The sequence below is a fragment of the Platalea leucorodia genome, assembly GCF_965183815.1.
Source record: "Platalea leucorodia genome assembly, chromosome: 1".
Classification (NCBI taxonomy): domain Eukaryota; kingdom Metazoa; phylum Chordata; class Aves; order Pelecaniformes; family Threskiornithidae; genus Platalea; species Platalea leucorodia.
Window position 1 is genome coordinate 159148029 of NC_138823.1, and position 22236 is coordinate 159170264.

Genomic DNA, 22236 nt, shown 5'->3' on the forward strand with positions numbered 1-22236 from the left:
GATTTTTTTTTGTTTTTTTTTTTTTTTTTTTCCAGTCAGTGTGATCACAGCTTTTAGGAGACCCTAGGCCAACTCCGTCAGCATCTACTGATAAGTTATCACTAGTGAACTTCTGTGTCAGGCAGAGTGATGCATTATAGAATATTTTACTCATGCTACTCATATCAGGGAAGGAGATGGTCCCACCCTGCAAACAATCTTGTTTTGGCTGTAAGTGTTTGTGGAACACTTTCTTCCTGAAGTGAGTATTATATATTCAATTATAGGCGGTACAAAATGATTTGTACCACTCTGAAGCAAAGCTGGTTAAAAACAACCAGCTAATTTTAGTAATAAAAGTGATGTCCCAGCAAAGTATGACTCTAATATAACCTTAATAATCCTTCCATTGCCTTCTGAATAGTATATTTGTTTTGAAAAATGTTATTTTGGGTGAGTCACGGCAATTTGTGAATTTAGGTTAGAGTGAATATGTTTTCCTGAAGAAACTATCATGAAAAAGAATCATACTTCATTGTAATTACACATCCATGCCTTATACACTTTACAGTACCCATGCCAAGATTTGAGAGCTTATTTGCTAATTGCAGATGAATATGCCACTTAATTAATTAGGTGCTACACACCCTCAATTGTATGTATCTATCATACTGATTTAATTTGTAGTGATACATTTGTCTGGGTAATTTATTGTCTGTGGAGGGAGGTCAATCACGCTGTTTATTTAAGGCATCTAATTTAGGTGTGATTTAGGACACCAGAAGTTAGGAACTTGTTTCCTGTGTTAGGGGAGAGTAGCAGGTACCTCCAGAGGGCAATTCAAAGCATGTACATCTGGACACATGAACACACTCCTCCTTGTGAGCAGTAGTGATCAAATTAAAGAGTTTATCTTATGAAACAGGCTGAGTGCTAATCACTAGGCATTCTCATTCCTCCTCATCCTAGTCTTTTTATGTGTCCATGGAGGCAGCTAGGCTCACCCTCTCTCTCTTTCTGCATCCAGCTCCTATTAGCGATGTGACTGTCCTCAGTCCTACAAGGTGACAGTCATCTGTATCTTGAAAATCTGATTCTTGCTTGCTGAAATTTGATTGTAATTTTGTACCCTCTTTGGGACAATGTATAGTTTGCTTGTTTTCTCTCCTCTATCATTATCTGCATGCCATAGACAAACATGAATCATCTGTGCTTAAGGAATGACTGTAACTGGATCATAGAAATAATTTGGAATATATGTGTGTATATGCAGCTAGGTATAAGCTTAAATGTATGGTGCAGGACATTGCAAAGGCAAAGTGAGGTACATAGTGTTACTGTTTTTAATACAAGCCTTTTAAGAGTTAGCAATTTATCAGGGAAGCAGACAGGATCTTAATCTTTTTTTTGTATGATATATCTATGATCATAAAGGTTTTTAAATTAAAATTTTCTCTGAGCTTTGGAGGGGAATCTCACTTGCAAAGTATTCCCCCAAATAAAACTAAAACCAGACAAACAATAGCTACGTATAAAGGAAAAATATCGGTATACATTCTGTTACTGTAACTTACTTTGTTAAGTTTACTAAGGATGCTTATGGTGTGGTTGTCAGAATATGTTTGCTGCCCAATGACATAAATAAATAACAAATCATGTCAATACATTTGAGAGATCTTAATATTGTTAAAGAATTGATTTACTAAATACATAATTTGATGGTTTTAATTAATAATATGCTGTAGTGTGGAGTTCTGTCACAGTGACCCTAAGGTCAAGACCTGTAGTTTATGGACTATTAATTAGCCATTAAGTCATTCGCTCATCTGACCTGCAAATCTATCAGATTGATGGATAGCAGAGACCTTTATGTTCCTAATAGGTATTCTATTTAACTTTCAAAATTTTCAAGCAAAGTTTGATCACTTGAGTAAAATGAAGTGAGAAGAGAGCTTAACAATTTTTTTTAAGGCTATTTAATCACCTTTCACTTGAAAGCAGATATTAACTTGAAGAATACCATTGCTGTCTTCACTGTTCTCCCAGGACTACTGACTGCACAGTACAACTAGTACCTTAATTTCTTTCCTTTAAAAAGAGGAAATCAAAATGATTTTTACAGATCTTTTGAATGTGTAATATCAAGTATAAATTTTAATTGCACTTCATTTACTAAGTGGTGCATTACCTCATCCTTTGGTTTTAACAATGGATTTTCTATAAATCTTCATATGGTTAAACATGATAAACTGCTCAACATATCATGAAACATGGCAGTGCTTATTAGCACTTGAGAAGTTATTGATTGCTTATCTTGATTAATCTTTTATGGGTCTCCGTAGTATTAATTCCACAGAAAAGACTTTGGAAGTTCTGTAGCATTAGTCTCCTCATTCATACATTTGCCTTCAATTACATGGATTTCTCTGACTGCTCTTGCTGGATTAATTATAACCTCTTTGTCACCAGATCTTGCTTTCAGTTTATCAAGAATTAGAATTTTAATGAAAAATGCATATTTAAAAGATTCTAAGAAAGAGTGGCATTAATGAGACGAGATGTTTCCTGCAATTTGGTAGAAGGAAGGAATTCTTAGGTTTCTGGAATAAGGAGGGGAAGTGTGTATCAATTTTAGAGGCACAGTTTGTGATGTTTACGGCCATGGTTTAGGGGTGGACTTGGCAGTGTTAGGTTAACGGTTGGACTTGATGATCTTAAAGGTCTTTTCCAACCTAAACAGTTCTATGATTCTACGTATGGGTTTTGCCAGCTATTCAGCTGCTTTGTTTCAGATGCAGCCTGGGAAGTTTCCTCTCATGTTTTAACTTAATGACAAAGCTTTTCTACAACAAGCAGTATCAGCTTTATCATAAAGAAGAGGAAGACTGCAGCTTGCTCACCAGGTTTATCTTCGGGAAGGCAGGCAAAGACACAAGACCTGCCGGATAAATGCTGAGTGTGTTCTTGAGGGTAGGTTCTGTGTCCCAGAGAACCTGCTTTACTCAGCTATAGGCTATTTTAGAATCTCTTGCCTCTCATTTTTTAAATGGAAATCTTGATATGTTTGCATCTACTTTCTGGTGAAGAGTGAAAATAAATCCCATGATTCAAAATTTCATAATATCTTTGGTTTTGGACAGTCCTAAAGTCAAAGAACGTAACATCATACACAGAATTCACTTGTAGGCATAAGGACTTGGTAAACAAAGGTCACTCTAACAAAAATAACCTGGCCACAGATTTGAAAAACTGCTTCAAGCCACAAGATCTGAACAATTAATATTCCACTTCTAATTTGGTAGAATGTAATTGTTTCATGGTCAACTACTGATGAATACTTTGCTGCTGTGAGGTTTGCCATCACCATCCCACTGCGTTCTTGGTCTCAATCTCTGCTGTCCCTCTACTCTCATTTTGCAGCCACTCTAAATACGCATTTAATGAGCACTGGGATTCAGCGGGGAGGAGAAGAGAAGGCTTTGTAGCCGCTCAGTGTCCAGCCTGGACTATCGCGTGGCAGCATTATGGACTTTGCATTTGCTACCATTTGTGTAAAGACATTAAAGAAATCTGTACCTAGCATATGTGTATATTGAAACCTTAGTGGATTGTACGGTTATGGAGGAGTCCTAATCTGATGCTGTGAAACAGCAACAGGAGGATGTGGAAGTTTCCAGTGATTTACAGTGGGGTTGATCCTGCTCCAATTCAGAAGAATGGAAAAACCGTTACTGTCTGGAATGGACAGGGGTCAAACTGGTGTCGCTGCAGCGGCACTTGTGATGATCTCACTTTCTTACAGATCTAAACCATTGGCAAGAGCAACAGAGCTCTGAAGTAAACAAACAAAAACCCCATAGCAATAAAAGGCTAGCTTTATTCTGATGTTAACATCATATTGAAGGAGTAATGAGTCACCTACCTTATTAATAATGGGCAGATTTTCAATACCAGCGTATTTTATTGTCATCAATCCCTGTTGCATGTGTAGGAGCTGGAGTACAGCCAAAAGGAGAGGAGGAGTAGAAAGGACTCTCGGTTTCATAGGTTAAAAGAAAAAAAAAAAAAAGAAAGCAAATGAGCTAAATTCCTGTTTCTATTTAATTGAAATCAAAACATCTTTTGACCTTGAAAAGGCCAATATTTCACCCTGCATCAGGACTTTTCCCTTTTCTGTAACATGCTTTTATATTCAGTGTTAGCCGTTGAGAGCTCTGCCATCTTCACCAATGTGCTGTGAGAGGCTTAACTAATCCTGGTAAAGGGCTTCACGTGGAAGGTGCCCTGAGAATGCAAATCATGGACAATATTGATGACTGACTGAGTATGCATGGACATCTGTAAAGGAATCTCTCATGTCTGCATTGTATTTCTAGGAATATTTTGCATTATGTGTTAGTTCTGAAAGCTGTTGAATGTTAACTATTGAATATTAACAAAGTTATTACATAGACAGACCAAGTCACCCCTTCCGGATACACTGAACAAAGAAATGGACCTATGGTGACTTCCTGGCCCTAGGAGTTTTATCAATCACATTGTGAGGACAAAGATTTCACCACACAAATCCCTCAGATTTCACGTAGTGTCAGAAAGGGCTTAAATGCAGATATTTTATTGTATGGATATGTGCAGGCCGCACAGAGAGATAGCAACCAGCTATGAAATTCTCAGTAAGTTGGCATAAAATAGGATTTATACTTGGGCTGTAAACTAAATGGATACATTAACCAAAGGATCCCTATAGGGGAAGAGAAGTGGGCCATGACTCTAGTGTAGCCTGAGGGTCATGGCAGCAGCTGCAGAGCAATTGTTCTTTGTGTTATGCAAAATGTTCATCTTCTCTTGTTTCCACATGGGTCTCTACAGAGGGAGAAAGATTTTATTCTCTAATAATATTGGGGAAGTTATTCCAGTCATTTTCAAAGGGTAAACACATGATGTTTCTTATTAAGCTATACTGTCAATTAAAAAAAAAATTCAGTCTGAAAGAATCCTCAAGTTTGTTTAGCTTTATTTTGAAAAAGTAGATCAGAGAAATGTCTTTCAAATGCAAGATGGTCATGTTATGTCTCTAAATTAGTCTCAGTATCAAGATTATATGTGAGGGGTTGCATTTTGCAAGTTGGCTTTCTGAACTTCCTAAGCAAATTTGATAAATGAGTAACTAAAATGAAGAGCTGCAAATACTAGGCGTGTCTGTATGAGCAAATGTGGAATTTGCAAGGGAAAAGTTTAGTTTAAAATTTAATGAATTGGTTTAAAAGTTTACTCTTTACTATGTTTACAGGTAAGAGCCTTCAGCTTCTACTTTGACTTATACGAAAATGCGCACATGCAACACAGGTGTGTGTCTTGAAGGTACTACCCCTGTGCTGGACAAGACTTGTGCCCTCTCACAGCCCTTTAACATCTGCATGCGCAGAACATCTGCAGCATATATCAGCCATCCTCTACCTTATGGTGGAGGGTCCCTTTAAAATGAGGTAGGGAAGTCACGTGAAATACTTTGCAATTTTTGCTGTTTGAGGACCTCTGCAGTTAGATGGTTTTACTATGCTGCACTGTGTTGTTTTCTTTAATGAAAGATGCTTTTACTTGAAAAAATAATCTTTGCAGGAAAGCTTTTTTGCTCAAAATCATGCTACATAACATCAGAAATGAACATGTTAAAAATTAATTTTCACTTACAATCTCTTCACTTAAAGGGTAACCCATAATTCTCATAATACTCACTTGAACTTAATGTTTTCCTGTCTTCTAATGGACAGTAATTGAGAAGGATCCATCATCTAAATTATACTCTAGTGCAGAGAATCACTTAGAAAAATGGTGCTATAAACTGGAATCTCTATGGTAAAAATCAATCCCTGGAAGCTGGTTAGTTTTAAGGAAAGATATTACCTATCTGCTAGACTTACAGGTAGCTTTATTGTGTTTATATTAATTTGCATATGGAGCTTAAGTCCATCATTTTTCTAATATGAAGTAAAATGATGGCCCTCATAGTACAATTTTTTTTATTTCCACATACTTCCATGGAAGACTGTGTCTTCTTCACTGACATAACTGGGTACAGTTTGCAAGATTTTAAGGATGTCCTTACAATATTAATTAACGAACAATTTTTTTTTCGGCTGAGGGTTTCAAGAAGGGTCCAAGAAGTCCTTTCTTATTCACATTGGGTCCATAACTTCTAGGTGACTGCCTTTTATTAAGTGGTGGGAAAATCCTGGGAAGTAAAACCTGAGGTAGGAACACTATTGTTCTTCCCTGCTGCACAAGGGGATCTTCTCTGGCTGCAATCCTTCTGTTGTAGCAGAACTCGGTCCCTTTCTGGTGAGAGATCACCAAAATGACTGTGGGAAAAGCCTGCAGGACATCTGGAGGAAGCCCCTAAGTCATGGGTTGTCAGATGTTTGAGAATATATTTTTGGAGAGGGATCATTTTGTACCAGCCCCGTCCTTAGCCATCTCCTCCTGACTGCTACCCAGGGCCTGATACCAGGGATATATGGATGCTGCCCTACCAGCATGCCTATTCCCCAGTTCTAGTTTAATGAGAGAGAGCGAGAGAGAGATGCCCAGGGCATTGCTGCCCTAAATCCAGCCTCCAAACACTCCTTTTCCAGATATTTGGTGCGTTCCTTCCAGCTATCATCGATGTCCCATAGCTTCATTTCCCAAGTGGCTGAAGCAGAGACAGCAGCAGTCACTGGGACCTAGGGACATTTGCATGCCGAGGTCATGTTCTCCACATACTTTTCCTGTGTCTTTGCATGCCACTTACAAGCAAATAGGGAGCAGGACTGACCAGGAGCTCCTAACCACTGCACTGTTATTGAGAAAGTTTAATACGAGGGCGCTAATGAGAGCCTTGAGAGTATCATATAAACACGGTCAAATACCTGTGATCGTTATGTATGTTTTAATGAATGTAATCCAAAACACTTCTATTTTATTTTCCATGTTTTGCAGCTGGAACTTTGAGATATGGTGGAGAAAATTTCTCTGAAGTAATTTAGGAAATCTGTGGAAGACCCAGGGATAAATGTAGTCCTGAATCCCAGTCCAATAATATAACCAGAAAATATTTATCTCTTCTCTTTACAGTCTCTTGCAAACTCCAAGGGCCAATAGGGCTAGGTGAAACTTTAGCAATATGTACTGGATACCATATTTGAAAATTATTAAGAAATTAATCTTAAAAGACAGAAATGAGTCTCCTCTGACCAGCTCTGACCTTGAAATATCCTTCTCCCCTGACACATTGGTTTTCGTTTTCAATAGCTGTGAGAAGCATCTTTCTCCGAGAAACCATAGATATTCCTTTTGCTGGTTTGTAAGCAAAACACAAAGCAATTTTAAAAGCTGTCAGCTACAATGACTTCTTCAGGTTAAAAAATGCCCTTTGTTTTTCCAGTAACTACTAATGGTTTAAAGCAGTTTCATAAAAATCTTCTGCGCTTTGGGGAAAGGGCTAGTTTTATATATCTTTATTGGAAACAATACCCCAACAAACCTCCAAAAACACAGCAGCCTTGATATATGAAGGATTTCCTTCTTCCTTTATAGGAACCTGTACCATAACCTTTTTTTTTTATTCCCCTGATTTAGGCAGAGACAGCCTGACAGTGTCTGGTGCTGTTCTTCTCCTTGCCACTTATGTATGCCTCCTCACAGACTATGATATCACAACTCATTAATCAGGCAGCAGGCTGGCTCGAGTGAGATCAGAGCGTGGGCCAATGCCAGTGCTCCTTTCCTCTGATTCATCAGGTGATTTTTTTTTTTTTCTTAGTGCGGTCACAGAAGTGTATAAATAGAAACAGTATTCAATATTTTATGCTCAGGCTAAATTTAAAGGTTTCACTGAGATCAGGTGTATAAGATGGGCTGAGCATCTAAAGTCAGATTTGTCAAGCAGATAAATTAGGTGGCAATTGCTAAAATACTGTGTAACTAGAGAGGTTTTGTTTAAGGGCATGATAGGGGAGTCTGTGCCAGCTTTTATAAAGAAATGTGAAAACAAATTAGGAGTCTTCACTTGCTTCACATTCTCATATAGGGGCAGACCTATTTGCTCTGGTTTTTGTTAGTGAACTACGGAAGGCAGATCACTAACCGATGTCCAGACCTGCTAGCAGAGAGAAAAGCCAAATAGTTCCAAAGTCAGGCAAGATATTACCCTGAATGGATTAATTAGGAGGCTCTGGGCTTTGTCGTTAATACTACTCACATTGCTGTTTCCAAAGTATTGGGGACCATAATCCCATGGATAACTGTTGGCACTTGAAGAAAATAAGTTGCCACTAAAGGAAGGCAAAGAAGTTTTGGCAAAGAAAGAAACTCTTCTGGTTTAACTTGCACCTTTGTGTCCCCTTGCAAGTGGGGAAAAGAAGCCAGGGAGGTGACTGAATTCATGCCCCTTTTGCAAAAGGTTGTTCATCGTATCGGAGTCCATTATTTTTTCTCTCCAGGTGGAGCATCTTGGCTGAATGAGCATTCAGTCTCTTCCAGGATGACTGGTCTGTTTCAACATGACAGCAGTGCTAGGACATGCCTTCTGTTTTTCAGATATTCACTTAAATTTTACTTTCCTCTGTGCCAGTTCTGAAGAACTGCAGGAAAGGACAGTCAGTGGTTAAGGAGGGAAGTGTAACCGCCTCCTTTGCAGAGCAAAGGCTCTCAAGGCAGGTAGTAAGGAATACAGCAAGATGAGCGAGGAGTAAGCCCTTTACAGCCTACAGGTGACAATCTGCAGCCGACAGTGTCTGGGATAACACAGAGAAGTACACTGCAGTTTTTTCACTTGTCCAATGTCAGCACGATGGGGAGGTTGTATCATTGCCAGCAAGAGCTAAAATGAGGCCCTACAAAGTGCGGAAAAAATACTCATCATTTTGAATTAAAAGACACATTTCCATCTTAGTGAATGTAAAAATCTTTGCTTTCCAGGAATATCTGACTGGTCTGAGCTACTGAGTCTGTATATTCACAAGGCAAACCAGTATTGACTAACAGTGAGTTTCCAGGTGTTGATTCTGACTCCTGAATGAGCTTTTTGTTTTCACTTGGGTGGCAATAGCATGGCAGTAGCTTAGTTGCAGCTGAGTTGTGTAAGAGGGAACGCAAGTGTTATCCTGTGGCACAATGGGTTCATGAATTGTGGATTTGAGGATGAACTGTTGTCAAATTGTCTAGCAATCTAGTTCTCAAAAGAAATCCCCTTTCTTCCTGTATCTTGGTTACTACGAGCTTTTCTACTTGCTTTTCTCCTTACTTTTCTACTTACTACGAGCTTTTTTTATTGTATTCCTGTTCATTGCATTTCTTTGTTGCAGCCCTTACAAAAACCTTCCTTGCCTATCTTTCCAGCTTTTTTATTCTTCAAAGAGCTTATTCTTTCCTGCTTCAAAAAATTCAGACTTTGCATTCAACCTTTTTCACACCTCTGTCAGTACCATTCTACGTGCTCTTGCCTATGATTTCTCCAGTTTTCTTTGAAGCCAGCCAAGTCCATTTCCCCATGTGTCCATGTTTCTATTTTCTCTTCTCTGATACAGAGAATTCTGGTCTATATATCTCTATTCCTGGTGACTTAATCCTTTATTTAATATCTATTTCTGATGTGCACCTTTCAGGGAACTAGCTCGCAAGCCTTAAGTAGAAGGCTATAGATGCATAGCAGTGCATCTATAATTAGGTAGACTGGGGAAAAAAAGGTCTTGGCCAGTTCAAGCCTCTGATTGTACATTATGTTACTTCTTCCTTTCTCTCCATACTTGGTTTGTATGCCGTCTCAGATACTAAGCTTTTTAGTCAATCTAATGAAAAATATTTGTACAGCACCTTACACCAAATGCAGCGCAGGGGCGGTGGCCAGCCTTGCCGATCAGCAGTATCAGTAGCTGTCTGCATGCCTCCAGCATTCGGAGGTTCTGTTCCTTTCCCCGCTGTGTCAAATTGAGCTGGTCTGTGTTTACAGTGATTTAAATCAAAGTTGAATTTGGCCCAAATTTTAGTAGAACATTCTTCCTAAAGTATTGCAGTGAAGTCAATACTCTTATTGTTTCCTGCTGTGTCTTTATTTGCATGTTAATGGCAGATTATTGTTGTCTTTTCCAGTGTACTTCCCCAGAGACTCTATGCATGTTTTTATTGATTAGTTCCTCTTCATTTAACATTTAAATGGATATTTTCAAATTGGTGCAAAATTATAATAGTGTGTTTGCTCAAGGCATTTAACTGTGGTATAAGCAGAATCATCCAAGTCTGCTGATTATGCATGCTCTGTACAAAAGAGTTTAAGGACTGCAGTGCAGACCTGCAATTAGGTCTGAGTTACACAAGCAAATGAATCCTGGGCCAAAAGCACCCATCACCTCATTTATCTTCCTCAAATGTTAGTGCAGGTGAACTATGAAAGCAGAAAGTACACATTAACCTAAGAAGAAAATAAATCTGAATTCGTAGCCTTCAAAAAAGTTCTTAATCTTTTTTCAGTTTATATAATTTTTATATGCTGATCTTATACATTAACTAAGTTATCTCCTTCTGTTGTTGTAGAAACTTGGGAGTGGAAGCTTTTAAAAAATGAGGTTTTATTAGGTGAGCATGCATACACTTAATGCGTACAGTAGTGAAAATTTTGGTTACATGAACATGCACTGTAATGACTGGTTTGCAGCTTTAAGAGTATGGGCTGCAGTCTCATCAAATTATATAAAACTCATCTGGCCTCCTCAGTATCTAAGTAGAAGAAGAATAAAAGCTGAGGTTTCAGCAAATAACACTTTATTTATCTAATGTTTTCTGCCGGGGGGGCAGGTAGGGAGCATTTATGGGATCTACTGGCCTTGCAAATTGGCTTTCTTCATTGTTTCTACAGGGCTGGCAGAAACAATACTATTTCCCTGTTGTTTCTGAGAGGCCTGAAGATATGGTCATCTTTGCCTTGTTCCTTCTGAGTTAATCTTACTTCTAGCCAGTGCTTTTAAATACTCAGGGTGGCATTGAGTGCCTGCTAGCAGATCCCAGCTGACAGTCATAACCTGTTGAAAACACAAGTGACAAAACAGACATTTTCACAACAGACAAACCCAGCTCTTCTGGCTGAATTCAGCTTCCTTAATTAGAATCACAGAATCATTTAGGTTGGAAAAGACCTTTAAGATCATCGAGTCCAGCCGTGTCAGACCTTACAGACTCCTGTGGTCTTTTCTACATTTGTCTTCCTTTCCCTGCCCTAAGGTGTGATAAATATGACTATTCTGCTCAACAGCTTCTCAGTTTTGCCCAAAAGGTTCTTTTGAGCTGAGCAGGGAGTCCTGCTTGGAAAGCATCCTGGTGCTTGGCAGAGAAGGTGCTACCTCTGTCAATAATCTTCTGTTGGTGTGTTTCTTACCTCACGGTAAGTTTTGCCATTAATGTTTAAGCAGATTGTGTATCTGAAACTAGAAGGTTATGAACAATCCTAAAGTCATGACAGAAGAGGCTCTTTGTGGACAATGCGGGGGGGAAATATCGTTCACCTGATGTGGAGGAGTTAAATGGCAAGGCTCTGGGTGTTCTCTGGGTGGGATGGGTGCGCTGGGTATGAACAGCCTACACAGGTAACTGTCTGCCTCTCAGGAGAAAATGGAGGTTTTCACCCAGTTCTGTGGAACTGGTGGAACTTACACTAGAAAAGTTTTGTACTAAGAAAACCCCTTCAGATTAATGAAGTTAGCATACGTTTGCTAAAACTGCCATATCCCTTGAATGTCTAATCAAATGTTCTTGAAGACCAACATTTTAATGCACTGCGATTATTTCACAGGATGCATTTATATTTGTTAGGACACTTAAATGACTGAATCTCAGACCTTCTTTGGTGGCTGTAAGGAAAAGTATCCAGAGTCCTTCCTGGGCAGGGCTGGTCAGGACCCCACAGCAGGAGGAGAGCGAGGGGTCCCAGCTGCCGCTATGCAGAGCCTTGCGTCAGGCAAACGCAGAGCTGGAGTCCTTCCTGTGGCGGGTGTCTGTTGTTCAAGAGGAAGTTATGGATCTCTTCCCTTTATGCATTATAAAAGGGTCTGTTACGGTTGGTTTAAAACAATCGGACTGGGTATGTAACATAGCTAAAGCCTAGAAAACTGGGGCACTGAGATCGTGCTCTAGCTGGTTACAGTGGCACAAAATCACACATTGCTTTCAGGATCTGAAATTATGTAAGGATTGGTTAAAGGTAGAGTTTTTGCCCTTAACTCTGCATTTCCTGGCTGTTGTCAGCTTAAAGCAAGCCCTAATGTTATTTTAATGTAGTTTGGTGTGTGGATTGCATCAAAGTAGGTTATATATTGATCACTCAAACCTCAAAGCTCTGGAGGTAAATCTCTACTGAGGAGTGTCAGAACTTCAGTTAATACATGTATTGATAGGCACAAGATGTCACTATTGTGCTTACTGCAGAGATAACATTTGTGTTGAAATTTTAATGCCTGTAATGTTTAGCCTTTCTAGACTATGGCAAGCTAATCAAAGAACCTTCTCTGGTATATAAATCACGGCACACTACTGAAAATTGTAGACAAGATAAATCAAGATTTTCGATCAATTCACTCTTCAATCATTCTTTCCAGCAGCACAGAAAATATAGTCCATGTTGTACTTACAGTTTGATAGCAAGGAGATGTTTAACATCAAGGCTGGAGATTAACGGTGACAAGTTATATTGTGGAGAATGTGAAAGGGTGTTTAGACTGAAATATTAATTTCTAGATTGATGTAGAACTCCATAATTGAGGCCATAAATCAGTGCTAAAATCAACTGGATTATGCATCATCTAAGCTAATACTCCAGGTCAAAAACTAGTGCACAGTTTCAAAATCTGGAAATTAATGTAGGAAGGTGAATCTGGTTTTGCACAATGTATTATATTCTCAAACTTTGGTAGTGTTCACCACAATAGAAGGAAAGTTTTTTTCCTCTTCATTTTCACAGACTGTTTCTCTTCTTTTGAAGACTTATGAAGTGTTTTATTAAAAGATCTGTATCTAATCAATAAAGGAGGTGGTTTATTTGTAATGAACACCTTATTGTATGGTTCAGTCTCTTTTGCTGTTTGTGAGTTATCTGCATATAGTTTTTGACCTTCAGCATTTGTTCATTACATGGAAAGATTTATTTGAATACATTCCAGCCTATGGGTGCACTTACCTTGAAATCAGAGTTTATCAGTATCTGGTGTTTATTCTGCATGATTGGTCACCAAGGGCATGTGTTTTTTTTTTTTTTTTTTTTCCAGTTTCTGTGCTGAAAACCACAGAAAGCTTTTAAGCTGGAGCTACTTCTGCCTGGGAATTTAGGTGCATAGTGGATAATGAAGTACAGAGTAATCATTATATAGTTGAAGTCTTCTCCAGTATCAATGATGGAGGTGTGTCCAGGATAGACATTTTCAGTGAACTCTGGAAAGGAAAAGTGTATTTTAAAAAAAAATAATAAATCACAAAGGAGTTTCTCGTGCATTTGCCAGTGGAGGGCTGCATTGGTAAGCTGTCGGATATTTAGGGTATGACTTGTCTTGCACCAGCTTATTATCTTAAAGTAGATGGGAGGTGTGTAGCTGGTCAGAACTACATTTCCCAAAATACCATTCATCTAAAAAAAAAAAAATAGAAAACTTCTGCAGGTGTGAGCTGCAATGTGGCATGCTGGGAGTTGTAGTGTTGGCTGGCAAGGCAGCTGTGTAAAAACCCAAGGTTGGCTATATATAGTGTTTTATCAAATGTAATTGCTTTGGGTTACCCTGTAAAAGACTTTTGGCCAAGTAATCTCTATATGAAGTCAATGGGACAAAAAATCATGCATTTAGAGATTTTGAGTGATTCATTTCCCTTCATGTTACAGGTGGCTCTCCAAAACTGATGGAGCAAAATGGTTGATTGCCCTGGGTGGACAAGAGGGAAAATGCATCATGGTTTTGGCATGATACATTTTGGACAGATTGGAAAATACTCTGCTAATTAGGGGAATTCCAGGCATGTACAGGAAGCATATTTCAATAACCCACGATTGTGTTGGGTTTCATGTAAAGCTATTTGTTTGGCTGCCAAAGTGTTTTATGGTGTGATGCCAACTGTAATATATGCAGAACACGAGCTAAAAAAAACCCTTCAAACTTTGATGCTTGATGAGTTCATAGGATGGGAACACAAAGACAAAGAACCTTGAAAACCTCAACATGAATAATTAAGGTAAATAGACAGACTGTTCTTTATTGTGATTAAAACATAAGAAACTTTTGGGTATTACATAGCTATCTAGAAATTCAAAACTTCTTAAAACAAAAGCATGTACTGTAGTATCTCTATTATCTATTACACTACACAATTTATTATGAGCTGACTTACTTGTGTCTCCTTTGTGAAAGGAGCATGCTGCTGTTCCAGCATTATTTCCAGCCTCAGAGAATTACTGACATCCTTTGAAAATACATCGAAATGAAAGTCACTGGCATGTTAAAGTTTTCAAGAGAATCCTTAATCGTTTATAGAGATGGAGCAAATAATATAACAAATTATATTTTTGAGTCTATTATATGCACTTAGGAGTATATAGGAGAGTTTTGTAAGTACCATAACCTGTAAGTTCCTACTTGAAGTGATAACTGGAGCTGTGCCGGAGTGTCCAAAGCTCTTACAGAGGAGTGAGATTTTGACAAATGGTCGTAGGAAAAAAAAAAGGTGAAAAAATAAGAGTACTAATACAGTAAGTCGCATTATTGCTGGATGCTGAAAGAACAACATGTACAATAAGGAACATCCCTGTGACTCCCAGCAACAGAGCTGGTGTTTCTTAAAACCACAGGTGATGGGTAAGGACTGGCCGGAGCCCAAGTCCAGGCATCGTTATTTCAAGTCCTGGTTTTAAAATACTTAAAACCAATTTGGGGCAAAAGCCCAGGCCTGGCTGCGATCGCTGTCGCTGCCTGCCGAGAACCTTCCAGGTTGATGCACCTGGGTGAATGCAGCTTTTCTGAGTCGCGTGCCAGGTGCTGCTCCTGCCCCGCTCCGACGGGCACGTGGGGGACCGTGGCAGCCTGCAAAGCCCAAGAGCGAGGTGCAGACTGGCAACAGTCCTATGGAAAATTGGTGAATTTCCCCGTACTTTGGTTTTGGAGGCCGGGACAGAGATGATTGCCAGGTCTGCATGTGTCAGGGCTGCTTCTCCTGACCTTTCCCAGGGCTGGCTGAAATAGCCTCGGCCCCGGGATGGGAGCAATCCCCCGCACGAGTCAGCCGGTGCGGCACTCCAGGCGTATGCCAGAAATAAAAGAGTGCAACAGCATCTGCACCCCCGCTCTCCCCCTGGGCCCGGCATAATGAGTGTGGCCGGGGAAGGAGGGTGTGGTGTCAGCCAGCTGCCAAATTAATTAATTGGGAGCTGGAAATACATGGATTGACTCAAGGGCTGCTTTGGGGTGTGCGCTGGGGGACGGATTTGACACTGACCAGAGCCAAGGAGCCACAGGCTGGGCTGATAGCAGCTGGTGTGCCCTTCTGAGGTGACCTTCTGAGATACCGCTGAGGGCCTGGCTCCCAAAATAGTTTTAATAGGTTGCAAATTTTGGCCGTTGTTAATTGCTTTGTTTATAATCCAAATCTGCAGGGCCGTTTTGTTTTAATGAATCCATTGTCAAACTGCAGCTAAAACATTAGTCTGATGTCTGTTTTCATTGCCTCTGCCTGCGATATGGTGTAAAAATTCAAATAGCTATTTCCTTTCACCAGCGAAGAAGCAGCAGGACCCGTGGAGGGCAGGACTGTACAATAAAAGCAATATTAGGACTAAAAGACAGAAGAGCAATCTGCAGCACCATGTCTCCCTCCTGCCTCCATCATAAACTTTTTGTTTAGTCTTAGTGAAATCCTTTGAGCTCTGTATATCTCCTTTTCCCCATGTGTGTAAAGGCTGATCTCCGGGATTACAAACCGCAGAGGTATAATAAGGCGTATTCTCATGTCAGGCCCTCCAAGAGAAGGTGCTATGGGAAATGAAAGAGATCATTTTTATTTTATTGTGTCATTCAGCACCCAACATCAGAAAAAACCTGCTGCTGCAGTTTTGCTCTCTGCAGAGGTTGAATCTCTGGCACGGGGATGAAACAAATTCCTAGATGGATGCATAATCGTGCCGAGATAGGGCTTACCGTAGCTAGAATGCGTGTTTCTTGTTTTAACCGGGAGGGCTGTGTTGGTTCACCCGTGCTGCCGAGGACTGGAGTGGGCTCTAACGCTGCACGAGCAGGGTCATTTGCACTGCAGCATCTTCAAAGACGATGAGCAGAGGGGGATGGATAGGGAGATGTGATCTGCTCATTCTGCTTCTGAGTACTAGGAATATTGTGTTTGCTCGCCCTTTTAAATGTGTGGTTTCTGATCTGGTGCGCGTTGGAGGTGATGTGTTAGATGGCAGCACTGACTCTGCTGGCCTGGACTGCAAGGACAAATAGCACCCTCCATCCCCTGGCTCTGCTCCTCCTTGAGGGACTAATGGAGGGGCAGGAGGAGAGACCCAGGCCTTCAGCTCTCCTCCCTGAAGGTCATTTACATCAGAAAGCTCCTAGAAATGCTCCAAAACTAGAAAGTCACCAGTTCCTGCTGCCCACCTTTTTCCTCTTGTGGAGGTCACCCTCCTTGGATGAAGGCTGGGAAAGGTGCCCGTGTACCAGCCTCTCAGCAGCTGCCTCTATGGGTCAGGTGTTGTGGACCGTTGATTTCAGCTGAAGCTGATGTGCCAGGGCGTAAACAGTGGCACTCACTTGTCTATAGCCGCTGCGGTCAGTCGATGGCAGAGGAGCCCTGTGGGCAGCTCAGCCTGTGCCGGTGCCAGTGTCTGAGATTCACAATCTGTGCAGAAACCCCAAGTATAAAAAAAATCTCCCTTATCCAGGATAATGGGGTGGGGGGAGGAAGAGAGAGGTGATGTGATAACCCAGATAAAGCCAGAAAACAGACAATGCGAAGCCTTTATAAATTAGGGCATGAGAACAAATTTAGTACCTCTGCTTAGAAAAAAAAAGCACTTCTTTTTAGAGAACAAGAGCAGCGCTGATCGGAATAGTGCAAATTGTGCCAAAGTTGACAAACATGGAAAATTACTCGATCCTTTTATTTGTTCCTGAACCTTGACAGCCTTTCAGTTTCTATGGAAATGCTCTCACAGGGAGGAAACCCTTCTCATCACAGGAAGGTCATCCAAGGCGGGCTTGGGAGGAGAAGAGGAGAGGTGACTGATGGGGCTCTTGAGGCCAAATTCTTCCGTGAGCCACAACAAGGCTGTAGGTTGGCCCAAAGCTGGAGAGGACCTGGCAGTCAGGTCTGTGATCTGCCTGATGACAGAGCCTGTCCTTGGGTGGGTGGAGGTGGGCGAGGGGTGCAGGCAGCTGTTGCCACAGTTCCAGGCACTGACTCTGAACATCTGGGGAGCTGCCAGGAGCACGCGCTGCTGGGGCTCTTGAGTCTGAAGTTGTAGCACTTACTTCCTAGAACATCGTGCGTGTTTGTGTACCTGCAATAGCCATTTATAAATCATTTATAATCCTGGCATGCTCCTCAGCCTGCAGATGAAAAGGGAATTTCAGTCCAAGATGGGGTTTGCCACGATGTTGCAATAATTGTTCTTTTCTGTGCATCATTTCTATAAGGCTCTGTCAATCAAAAAGTTCAATGTCTTCATTATTCTGTAGGTGCATGTCATGCTTGAGGGGAACACTAGCAGGCTCGGTGTTGGGACTTGCCCCGAAACAGCAGTAGAGGTAGCTTCACCAAGAATCAACAGAAGCTTATCTGTACTACAGGTCTTTTCTGGAACGTCAAAGTAACATCTTAAGTTCAGAAGCCCTTAATGAACACACCAGACCAAATTCTGCTTCAGAATATGCATGTGCGGCTCCTATTGAAGTAAATGGGCACTCTGCCTGCATCTGAGATAAGGATCTGGCTTGTAGCAAAGCTTAAAGAGGTATACACTGGGTTTTAATGGACTGTCGCCTACAACAGAATTTATTTTTAAGCTATTTTCAGTTATTTCTAGTGTTGCAATCGGTAAACTTCCCTTGTTTTGCTGCTACATCTATCTTCTGCATACCGGTTTAATAAGGTATAGAAATGGAAATAAAGCAATCCAACCAGGTAGTTTATTGTGGTTTCTTTAAGGCAATGTCAAGATATTTTACAAGCTTGCAAAATTACATTTATTACACTCCAATCATCTGGCAGACCATAAACACTCCTGAATATTTCTGTTGGAGGAATGGCAATTTTTTTTAAAACCTAGATAGGGAATATGAGTTTGTTTGAAGAATGAGTGAATTTGCCTCAACATCTTTTCATTTTCCTTTAATTTGGCCTGTTTGGCCTTTAAGAGCTGTGCCTCTGACATCTGTTTTTTCTTTCTGACACCATTCAGGCAAGTAATCAAGGAAAAGTCTGACATTGCTTTGCGCTGCACTAAATGTGTGTGTGTGTTTGTGTGTGTTTGGAAATTACAAACCTTTTCTGAGGAGGAAAATGGTGAGATGTAAGAAAGAAATGATGAAACAGGATTAACAAGGTAACAAATAAAATAAATTCCAAAGGTAATAAGTCAAAATAATGGAAGTTAAGAAAAAACCAACAGCCACAAATATAAATGTTATAATAAGGAAATACATATAAAGAAGCAAGATTAAACTTAGAGGTGTGATTCCATTTCCTCTCACAAAACCTAAACACAGGACTTTTTGGGACACCATACCTGTGTTGGAAGTGTGATGAAGGAGTCCTAAGGCAGAAAGCGGAGCCCAGCCACTGGTCCCTGTGGTGCTGCATCAGGTCTGTGGGCCTTCCTTTAATGCTTTTAATTCAGAGGATGCTAATCCTTCTCCTACAGGAGAAGACTGGTGATTCTGACCCGGGATCAATGTCCAGGGTTCCCGGGCACCACTGAAACGTACCACTTTTATATACAAAAAACCTCTGGGGTGGACCAAGACAGAGGCATTTCAGTTCTTGTTGTCTGGGTATGTTTGGGGAAGACAAGTTGACAATATTCCAGAAAAGGCTGTGCCACTCACGTATAATTGGGTTAATGAGGAGCCAGTGATGAGAAAGTAGTTCTAGCAACAGCAGAATTTATAAGGTCTAATTTCTTTTAATTTTGTATCTTGTACAATGAACAGTCCCATCACTCAGATCATACAAGCAGAACTGGAGCTTTTTCTTCACTGGGGCATTTGAAATATCTCCCTTCTTGTGGCTTCTCCAGTAATATAATTGTGCTGTAGCCTTTCTCGCAGTGAGAGCAAAAGATTCATTCAGGTACTGTTCCTCAGGGTGACTGCCCACTTTCATGAAGGCCTTTATGAACTTTTTGGAAGCTCTGCTCCTCTTTCAGATAAGATTGAAATTTTCCAGCAGCTTTAGTGGTCATGAGGAACTGGATAAACATTGCTTCCTTAATACACCAAAGTACAGGAAAAGAAGAAAAACCCAAACCACAGCAACATGAATTGTTATGTGTTGAAGAAGATGTGAGAGAGAAAGCTTTCAAAAATGGCAGAAAAGGGAAAGATGCTTCATATGCTGGGCTTACAGCTTGAAATTCTTTAAGGGAAACAAACATATCTGCAAAAGTGCTGAGAAATAATATCAACGGATGCCCTAAAATAACAGGTGAATGGTATACGTGTCGGAACCTGCATACCATGTTATTTTAAGGAGTCTGAGCTTGTGCACCCAAATGAAAGGCACCCAAAATCATGTACTATTTTGGTAGGCTTTGCTAGGCAGTATCCATAATAGTTTTCATGGTGAAGAGGTGATGTATCAACCACACTGTTCTACTGAGAGTACCCCATGCCTATTTTGTGATCAGATGGAAAGAGACTGGTGAGCTGTGATTGCAGCAGCTATGAGAGATGGTAGGTCTGTGTTTTTCACTCCAAGGAAATCTGCTTGCAAGCTTTTATGGAATTAATATTGACAGACAGAAACACACTCAAGTTCTCAGAAATACAATTGTAGGAAGCAAAAGTCTGTTTCAAAATATTTATAGCATAATTTAAATATGCTGAAAAGCAGGTATGAGAAAAAAAGTACAAATAAAGGAAGGACCAGAGCAGAAAAGCTTTCCTCATAAAAATATTATAGGGATGATTTAGAAATGTGATTATCTTTAATAAAATTCAGGGAAACAGAATTGTACAATGAACAAAACACACAACCAAAGCTTAAAAGGTGCCCAAGCTATTTAACAGATTAGAAAATGTGAGCAAAGAAAGATTTTTTTTTGCAAGGTGCTAGCATATTCCAGTAAAAGACACAGAAAGGAAGAAAGGACAAACATTGGAAAAAAATCCCTCGTCATCCAATCTCACTGAATTGTCCCTGGCTCTGATGGATTTTCGAGAGCGATATGGGGTTTCGGTTACGGGAAGTATTGTCCCACTGATTTTTCTGTTAATGTTTCAAATACAACCGGTACAAGTTCTTGCAAGGACCCGGAGTCCTAAGCCAAGTACTGTTAACCTGCTTGACGGCTTAATATTCCCGGGCCTGGGATTTCTGCCAAGAGAACATATGAGTGAAGTGGGGATGAGGATATTTGTTATTCATCCGTGCAGAAAGTATTTCCATCAGAACTTCACAAACTGAAAGCAAAATTGAAAGAAAAGGAGATATTAGGAAGATAGAAAGGGTAGGTGAAATAGTCAAGAGGATTTTAAGAATTACTATGTTGAGTACAGCATTTTTTTCCAGTTTTTCAAGGGCTGTGAGACCTGAATAGACTGGAAAAAATGCATATTTTTTTTGTCTTTATAACAAGCACTCCCTAAAGGTGGGATTCACCTCGGCCGGTCTGCTCCCGATCTTAGCTGGGTAAATTGCAGCTCTAGGGAGCACCATCCAGGAGCCACCCGAGTTCTTGCCCACCACCTTCTGCTGATGTCTACCACTTCCAGGCTTCCTCAGCTTTCCTTCCAGGTTATCCCTGCCTCTGCTGTGCTCATGGGAGGCTCACCCAGGGAGAGCCTGGAAGTTTTGCCAACTATATAAAATAGCTGCAGAGGGAAACAGGGGTGATGCTTGAATATAGGGTAAAGGAATTATCAAAGAAGGATGGTTTTAGCTCCAAGAATATATACCAGCCCTAGTTTCCTCAGTTTGGAGGTTAAAAGCAGCAGGGCAAAATACAAGTGTTCACCCAGACTTTTTTAATAGATCTGGAGTGGGGAGCAAGGCTGTTTTCCTATCATCTACTGTGTTTTTTCCTGCTGTCTCATTCTGGTTAATTGGGTAACTCTTGTTTCTTTGAAAGCACTTTGATTTGCCATGTGAACACTGGAAGTATAATAAAATCAGGCTGTTTAAGAGTGTGTCTGGAAATGGTGATAAACTGTCCGTTCTCTGCTCTGCGGTTCGTTACATCTATGGATCATGGTGAGTTCCCATCCACGCTGGAGCCCAGCTGAATACAGTGGTGGTATGGAGATGTTGATTATTCATTTTTTTTCTTGGGATAGTCACAAAGTTTATTAGAGAAATACAGTCATGTGCCAGAAAGGACCGGTCTTTCTCCGTGCATCAGCTTCAGGTGCCCTCCCAGTACAGGCAGCCTGAAGTGGGAAAGCAAAGAGAGTGAATCTGTGATCAGAGGAGTTTTGCTGTGCTCAGGACGTCAAACAAAGCAACTTTTGCTGATAAATTCGTAAGAAAAATGAGAGGTGGAGACCTGTGCCTGGAAGTTCGCTTACACTGAATTGTTATCCTGTGTAAGTAGTGGGAGGAGGGACGGAGCGGTGCAGGTAAAGGGTGATGAGATTGTTTCGGATCATGGCTGCATTTGGACAGGGCGATGTGTACTAGGATCTGCCCTCGGTACTAAATAGCTTAAGGATGCCATGCCAGCGAAACTGGAAATAATAGCTGTTAATGGAGCTAAAAGTGTAAAAAAGATATGGACAAGGCGTTTTGATGGTGTGTCTCTTCAACTCTGCTTCCAGTTTTCCAGTCCTAGGTTTAACTCTTCAGAAATCAGACCTTGGTGGAACATGTGGGTTGTTCTTTACCCTAATATTATCAGATAAAAAAGTATATGAATTTATTTGGGGGGAAAAAAAAAAGGAAGGGACAAACAGCAAGGCATTGTACAAGGAACAGCATTAAAGTGGCTGGCCTGTGCCCAGGGTCCATCACCCTCGCAGAGCTGCAGGGCTGGGCCATATGCTT